The sequence below is a fragment of the Puntigrus tetrazona genome, chromosome 22 (assembly GCF_018831695.1).
Source record: "Puntigrus tetrazona isolate hp1 chromosome 22, ASM1883169v1, whole genome shotgun sequence".
In the NCBI taxonomy this organism is placed as follows: domain Eukaryota; kingdom Metazoa; phylum Chordata; class Actinopteri; order Cypriniformes; family Cyprinidae; genus Puntigrus; species Puntigrus tetrazona.
In genome coordinates, this window is record NC_056720.1 from 11,513,167 (window position 1) to 11,521,911 (window position 8,745).

An 8,745-nucleotide genomic window follows, 5' to 3' on the forward strand; every position below is an offset into this window, starting at 1 on the left:
AATTATTTATACATCATTCAATATCTGTAATATTCTTACTACATGTTAAATAAACAGTTTATATTTACTAAAACATAAAATAACATTAATGAACCTCAGAATGTATGTTATTTCGACCATGAAAATAAGTCAATACACATCATTTTTCAAGTTTAAGACCACAGACATCAATCTACTCTTCCGATTTCTTGGTCGGACAAATGGTGGATGCTGCATTATAATTGGTCAGAACATTTGTCAATCAAACTCCCTGCGAAATGGTAAATTCCAGGTCTATAGCAAAAAGTCTGTACAGTATAAAAAGTATAGTCATGTTTACTGTAGATAACCCATGATTTAAAAAACCCTTTTATAAAAACCCATATAAAATGAAAAATGTAAAAAAAAATTGTAAATGTAAAAAACACCAATTCCACAACAACCATCTTCCAACCTATGCCAAAATATTTCCTCCTCATCCTGAAAGTGAAATGAACATTATCGTCTATCATTGTGGAATTTGACTATACTGGTACAATACAGTAAAATTATTACAACCAACAGTAAATCATTGTTTTGGCCAAAATAACCCAAATGTAATATATTTGTGTGGCACTTAACTGCTTGTAAATGTGACAAAAAGTCCTACCAATATCCTTGTTAGATAACTAGCTATGATCTAATAAATCAACAACACACTATGAAAAGAGATATTCTTAATAAAAAAAATTGTGTTGGTCACTTTAAATAGTTACTAAGCTTTGCGGAATAATGTCATGGTTCATTCTTCTGACTTCCCATTGGTTATCTTCTGCTCTACAACATACCTTGCATATTACACTGTAAAAGCAGACTTTCAGGAAATGCAAGTAGTTTGTCTGTAGTGAACGAATGTGACTAAATTGACAAAAGCTCTGTTTGGGAAAACTCAAGGTGGCACAGCCATTGTTTGTTTTGAGAGAGATGGATTACCATTTCACGCCGTAGGTTTTACAATTAAAGGTGAGTGTTTCTCTTTGTCATTTTTACTAAGTTCCTGTGGTTGTGTATTACAGTGAAACACAGTACAGTAAAAGTGTATTTTTTGTCCATAGAAGAACTTTAACAAGATAGCACGGATATTGTTCATATCTATGTGTTGACTGCATATACTGGTTAGGTATGAGCTGGGATGGTTTAAAGAGGTCCTTTGCTGGTTTAAGCTGGTCGGACCAGCACCATGACCAGCTAAGGACCAGCTTAAACCACCAAAGAACCAGCATAAACAAGCAAAAGACCAGCTTAAACCAGGTCAAAACATATTACGTGGCCATTTGAATAATATTATAATAATATTAACCAGTTGTTTATGTTTTCGTAGTTACTCTATTTTTGTGGGAGAAATGGGTCATTACTATGTATGTGCATGCTTCTGTTGCTTGTCTGAAGAGGAGAGAATCGCCATCGACATAAATAATGAAATCAAACGCATCCTTGCGGAGCAGAAGAGGAAACAAAGGAGAGAAATCAAGGTGCTTTTATTAGGTGAGATGATTCTGTCAGGTTTTTTATTATTATTATTATTTTTATTTGAACTGTATTAACATTGTAAACAGCCTATTTTAACTTAGCCTACAGTTTTTCTCTAAAGTGAAAGTAATAGCACGAAATGTTCTGTCAGTAAATGTCATAATGGGTTTGTTACATCATCTCTTGAGGGTAATTTCCCCACAGGTGTTCCTATAAGAGCTGATTAGACTGTAGTTATAAACACTAGAGTAACTTCACTTTTTTTGATCCCGGTGTAGTTTTAGTGAATGTGTGACTTCAGTTCCTGTTCCTGCTCACTAAAGCAGGAGTAACATTATTGTAATACAGTACATACAGATATTTTCTGGTTTCAACATAAAACAAACTCTCAGATACACCCAGATACACCTGAGCTTTTCGAAAGACAATACGCAATTAAAACTTTGATTGTTCGTATACAATACATTCCACTGAACATGATCTCAAAAGGCTATTGGAGCCATGTAAAATGTAGTTAAGTAATTTTCCTTTTCTCGGTTTCCCTGTTTGAAGGTCTCTAATGTTGAAGCATGATACTTTTGCTTTCATTTAGGCACGGGAGAAAGTGGAAAGACGACGTTTATGAAGCAGATGAAGATCATTAATGGAAGCGGATACTCGGAAAATGAGAGATGTAGCTACACTAAACTGGTTTTTCAGAACATCTTCCAATCTATGTGTGCAATGACAGATGCCATGAAAACGCTTAAGATTCCCTACTCCAACCCACAGAACGAGGTGACCGAGAGACCAAATGGGTTTTTAGAGCCCATTTTAGATCATTTTATATCGACGATTGTATTAGCTTTATTATGGATAAATATCAAATATACAGCGGGGAAAATAAGTATTTGACACATCAGCATTTTATCAGTAAGGGGATTTCTAAGTGGACTATTGACACAAAATTTCCACCAGTTGTAGCCAACAAGCCAAGTAATGAATTCACATAAAGAAATCAGAGCATTTAATTATATAAGTTGAGTAATAATAAATAAAGTGGAATGACACAGGGAATAAGTATTGAACGCATGAAGATAACAAGGTGCAAAATGGCATAGAAAGCCAGGAGATCACCTGAAATCCGTCAGTATTGATAGAGAAACCCTGCCCCTATCAGTACTAATTGATATCGGCTGCTTTATGATGGCCTATAAAGGCTTCTCATTATCCAGGAGGCAGACAGGAAAGACTTCATGATGGGCAAAATCAAAGAACTCTCAAGATCTTCACAATCTTATCATTGAAAAGCATTTTGATGGGAATGGTTATAGGTGCATTTCCAGAATGCTGAATGTTCCTGTGAGCACTGTGGGGGCCATAATCCGGAAATGGAAAGAGCACAAGTTTACCATAAACCGGCCACGATCAGGTGCTCCACGTAAGATCCCTGTCCGAGGAGTCCAAAGAATAATCAGGAGAGTTCTCCAAGAGCAAAGAACCACTCGAGCAGAACTTCAGGAAGACCTTGCATCAGCAGGTACTGTTGTTTCAAAGAAAACTATAAGCAATGCACTAAACCGCCATGGCATCCATGCACGCTCACCACGCAAGACTCCATTGCTGAATAAAAAGCATGTTGGGCTCGGTTAAAGTTTGCAAAAGAGCATTTAGAGAAGCCTGTGGATTATTGGGAGACTAAAGTATGGTCAGATGAAAGCAAAATTGAACTTTTTGGCAGTCATTCTACACACCATGTTTGGAGAAGAAATGGCACTGCCCACCACCCCAAGAACACCATACCAACATGCTGCCATCTACCAGAAAGCTGAAAATGAAAAGAGGGTGGACATTTCAGCAAGACAATGACCCCAAACACAAGGCCAAGGAAACAATGAAGTGGTTTCAAAGAAAGAAAATCAAGTTGCTTGAATGGCCCAGTCAATCACCTGACCTAAATACCATAGAAAATCTATGGAGAGAACTGAAGATCAAAGATCATAAAAGAGGTCCAAGAAACCTTAAAGATTTAAAGACCATTTGTGTGGAAGAATGGGCAAGAATCACTCCTGAGCAATGCAGACGACTGGTCTCTCCATACAAGAGGCGTCTAGAAGCTGTAATCACCAACAAAGGCTTTTCTACAAAGTATTAAATAATGTGTGTTCAATACTTATTCCCTGTGTCATTTCACTTTATTTATTATTGCTCAACTTATATAATTAAATGCTCTGATTTCTTTATCTGAATTCATTACTTGGCTTGTTGGCTACATCTGGTGGAAATTTTGTGTCAATAGTCCACTTAGAAATCCCCTTACTGATAAAATGCTGATGTGTCAAATACTTATTTCCCCCGCTGTATATAAGAACAGGAATTGTATTTATTTTTTACATGCATACTAACAGCGAAAAATCCATATAATTTTTATATACGCACCAGATTGGATCTTAAGCTGTAATGTATTGTCAGTCTCATTGAGTCTGCAATATCCATAGATTTATGCCCAGTGGTTCCAGGATCTGGATATACATCAGATAACACAGCTTCAGAGAAGTTATGTAGAGGCTATTCATCATCTATGGGCAGACAAAGGCTTAAAGATTTGTTACAGTCGACGCAGGGAGTATCAACTGTTAGACTCCACTAAATAGTAAGTGTGTTTAACAGTTTCTGCCTTTTCCTGACTACCTGCATCTTTGTCTTTTTCCTCAATGTTATGCAAATAAATGCGGAGATAAGGTTTGGCACGTGGATTTTCAATCAAAGTGTATAAATGATGTCTTTTTCAAAGCTTTATTGATCATTTGGACCGCATCGCAACTCAAGACTACATCCCTACGTCTCAAGATGTTCTTCATGTCCGATTCCCTACCACCGCATCACAGACCATTGCTTTTCTTTGGAGAAGATAACTCTCAGGTACAGCAATGAGCAATCACGCTCCTTAAAGGGATAGTTCCTCAAAAATGAAAATTCTGTCATTAATTACTCACCCTCAAGTTGTTCCAAACCCATAAGAACTTCATTCATCTTCGAAACACAAATGAAGACTTTTTTTTTATGAAACCCAAGAAACAGAAATACATCTATCATCTTCAAGAGTATGTTTTAATATTCTTTAGATGATCTTTTATTCTTTCTGAGAAAGGTGTGGAAAGGTTAGTTCATTTTTAAAAGAATTATCTCTTTAACTAATGATAGCATCATATACTGAAATACAAACAGCGTTACCTCTATTGACATTCTGTGCATTGTCAACTGACAAGACCAAATGTTCAAGTAAATCAAGGTGAGCCACTACCTGATTTAAAGGAAAACCCAATAGAAAAGTGGACGAGATAACTGAACTTGATTTCTGGTCCGTCTGTCTTTTCAGGATTGTAGACGTCGGAGGTCAGAGAGGACAGAGAAGGAAATGGATTCATTGCTTTGAAAATGTGATGTCGCTCATATTTCTGGCCTCCCTCAGCGAGTACGACCAACTTCTGGAGGAGAATAACAAAGATGTACGCTTCTTCCCGTCTCCTCATATGTCTACAGTCCTTCCTGTTTAATGATTAATCGGTGTACTTTTGCTCTTCTTGCCTCCAGAACCGTATGGAAGAGAGCTTGTCGCTGTTCTACACGACCATCCACTCAACATGGTTTGTCAACTCCTCCATCATCCTCTTCCTAAACAAAACGGACATCCTGGCTGAGAAGATTCAGTTCTCTGACCTAAAAACGTACTTTCCTCAATTTAACGGTATATCGGTGCACATTCAGTCAAGTGTAAAGCAGAATTATGTGTGTGACCTCCGTGTTTGACTCGTCTCATTTCCTTTCCTCTATGATTTGGCGCCGCCTTCAGGAAAACGTCGGGATATTCAAGACGCCATGAAGTTCATAGAACAATTATATATACAAAAAGCAGTTTGTAATGAGACAAAAAAAGAGAAAAAAGTCTACTGCCACTTCACCTGCGCCACAAACACCAAAAACATCCGGACAGTCTTCACTGATATTAAAGATACCGTCCTCATCAAGGCCTTAGAAGACTGGGGGATGTTTTAATGAGACGCAACTTCACGGCACTCAGCATCAGACTCTATTTATCCCAATGCCAATCCATGAAACATTCATATTTTACGGAGACACGTTTGCATACTCTTCAGACAAACAATTTTATTATTATGATTATTTATAACTGAGCACACAAACTGTAATTATGTGTTATAGCTTTCGTTTCATAATAACTAACCTATATTCACATATTAAAATAAGGATATTTAAATTTTATATATATATATATATATATATATATATATATATATATATATATATATATATATATATAATGAAAGCTGACTTTACACACTTTTTATACTTAAAAACACGGCTTAGAAAGCTGTTTTGGTAAGGCAGAAAAGCTCTAGCATCAATTTATTTAATGCAGTAAAAATCATTTACAGTGTCACTTTAACATCTCAAAGTAACTGCTAAATGAATCTATAGTCTTATTTTGCTTCAGTTCAACATAAAATTTAGCTGCAACTTTGTCATTGTGAATTTCTCACCAAGACCGAGAGGGAAGGTAGGTATACCGCAAAAAGAGAACCGTGGTGTTTCACGTGCGTCCTGAGCCAGACCTGTCGAGTGAAGTGTCATTGTGTGTCAGACAGTTTCTCCATGCAGCGAAATTTCAACCCTTAAAGAGGTATTCACTATATAGTATGAACGTGTGTGTAATTTGCAAGTACTACATTTGCCATGTTGCCTTGGTCATGGGACCCACCGGCTTTAGTTGCTTCATTTCACTGCTGCGCACAAATAGTCTCCTGTGGCCTCATGGGATAGCAAAGTGTTCAGAAGCACTCTTCCGAATCTTCGACAGAGGTCATTCAGGTACTTTTTGCCTGTTGTTTCATGAATGCTGTATGAATTCAGACATACCAGCCTTTCCATGCTGTTTTCACCTATGTAGGTATTCAGATGCACCCTCCTAATAATATAATGCACTTTTTTATTGCACTGCCATTTGTAGTGAGTCCAACACCTCACACCGGTGTTCTCAGCACTTGATCACTAGGCTAATTATTACATTATGTGTTTCTAGAATTTGGCCCAAGTGTTGTAAAAATGCTTTTATAGTGCTTTATAATTTACACATTTTGTATTTTCAATACTTTGCACTTTTCAAGAAAGTATTGAAAATACTCAGGATTTCTTTGTAATCAGTCAACATTTATTTAACTGTGCTTCTAGAGATAAAAACCAGTCGTACATGTTTTACAAAACACACATACTCATCTCTGCGCCAATAAAATGTGCGACGCTACCAAAATTTGTAGCCTACTGTTTTGGCGATTTTCCAACCTAGGACAGAACTCACTGTGCGTAATTTTTACAAATTAACGTATATTCAATGGCTAGCACTTACAATGAATTCCCACAGTCTTGCTTTTGAATCGGATGTGAATGAAGTCCGTTCCTGAATGGGGTTTTTGAAAGAATCGCTTCATTAAACGTAGCCTAGATGCAGTCACTTGTTGCCATCTACTGGCGTAACGGCGTATGACTTGCGGAAAGAGCGACTGGAAAATCCCCTCGCACCGTTAATGCTCAAGCCGTTGCTCAGTCAAATATGAGATCTACTCTGTTTTATAGACTGTAGCACCAGTTAACACTGGACCAGTCAAAAATGCTAAATGAAATACAATGCCAAGGATTTCCAGGAACACATGGGCCTACACATTCACGTGAACGTCATCTATTCTTTAGGGCAGTAAGGACCCAGTGTCTTCTTGTAACCAAAAAAACATCTCATGACCATTTAAAACTATAACGCAAAAACAGAGGATACATACATTTTCCACTGAAAATAGGTCATGAACAAAAGCAATAAAGAGCCACGGCTGACATAATTTCTTAAATAGAAGCACATGCTTCAATTTAATGCCATTTATAGCTGTTCGACAAATCCCAAATATTTGAATCATTTTAATATCAATGCTAAATAATCCTTGTATGCCTGCATCTTTATTGTATTGCATTTTGCGTAGAGTATGAGCCATGCCAAGAAACAATTTAGCATTTGGAGCGAACTCCACAACAGATGATGATACTCATCCAAAATATATCCTCCTCGTCCTGGAAGTACAAATAAACATCAGTCATATCACCTCTGGACTATTACTGTGGTGACATTACAGCGTATTATATTGAGATGCAACTGAAAGTAACACGTTGACCTCTGCAGGGCACCAAGATGCCAAATTTACTCTAAAGTTTGTTTTGAGTCTGCTAGCCTTGCGTTAACTGAAAGCAATAGCTGTCATTTTCCATCAAGCAGCCTACCTTCCAGGTCACCTCGGGTTTTTAAACCAGCTGCCCGTCGCCTTTTTTTTGGAGCGTGCAAAAAAGAGAACACTATTCCAATCTTGCTATTTCAAAATTTCACAATAACTTGTAGTTTATGTGTAATTATTATCATTGGAGTTTATGGCCTAGTTATTGTCAGAACTTGCAAATCTATCGCTTTATTGCACGAATAAGTTGCTCTTGCTTTTATATGAGCAATTATACATCAAGAAAGTGATAATTTAGCATAAACATTTCATATATAATAAAAAGAGAAGGAGAAAGGTGATCTAAATATGCGTGGCTTGGAAACAGATGCAAAACTGACAGGTTTGTGCTTCAGTGATGTTCTTCCCTCCAGGTCTTCGAGCCACGTGACAGAAAACTATACACAGGTTTATGTGGGAGGTGTGTTGATATTACAATTGCAATCCAGTTTGGTTGATTCTCCTAAAACGCGTTTAAAATCAAAGTCTTTCTCCGGGACTTTGACTTACTTACCTGGTTCCCATGGCAATCTGTGGACCATAGGCAATCTCAATATCTCACAGCAGCGCGAAAGGCCTGACAAACCGGTTCTGCCTACGAAGACAAAAGAGCAACTTCCAGAGCCCAAGAGAGGGGAGTGTCAAATACCTGCGCAGCTATTCAAGAAGTTAACACCACTTGTAACTCCTAAAACAGGTTCTCAGCCTGAAACTGGATGTTTTCCTTCAATTTGATATTCAAAACTAATAATTGGTTTTGGCTAAGCACTGTAAATCCCATTCACTGTCAATATCAGTTGATTACAAACAGCTACTATATATATATATATATATATATATATATATATATATATATATATATATATATATATATATATATATATATATATATATATATATAGTCACTTTAGCGCGCATTCCACTTACAAACGACGTCTCAACACATAGC

At 37.0% G+C, this 8,745-nt stretch overlaps 1 protein-coding gene and 1 pseudogene across 3 annotated transcripts in view; one reads left to right on the forward strand and one right to left on the reverse strand.

The window, feature by feature from the left end:
• LOC122327734 (CUGBP Elav-like family member 5) overlaps window positions 1-8,745 on the reverse strand; it is a 1,183,696-nt gene that overhangs the window by 1,046,040 nt on the left and 128,911 nt on the right. The gene's annotated exons all lie outside the window — the stretch shown is intronic.
• Window positions 845-8,486, forward strand: LOC122327739 (annotated as a pseudogene).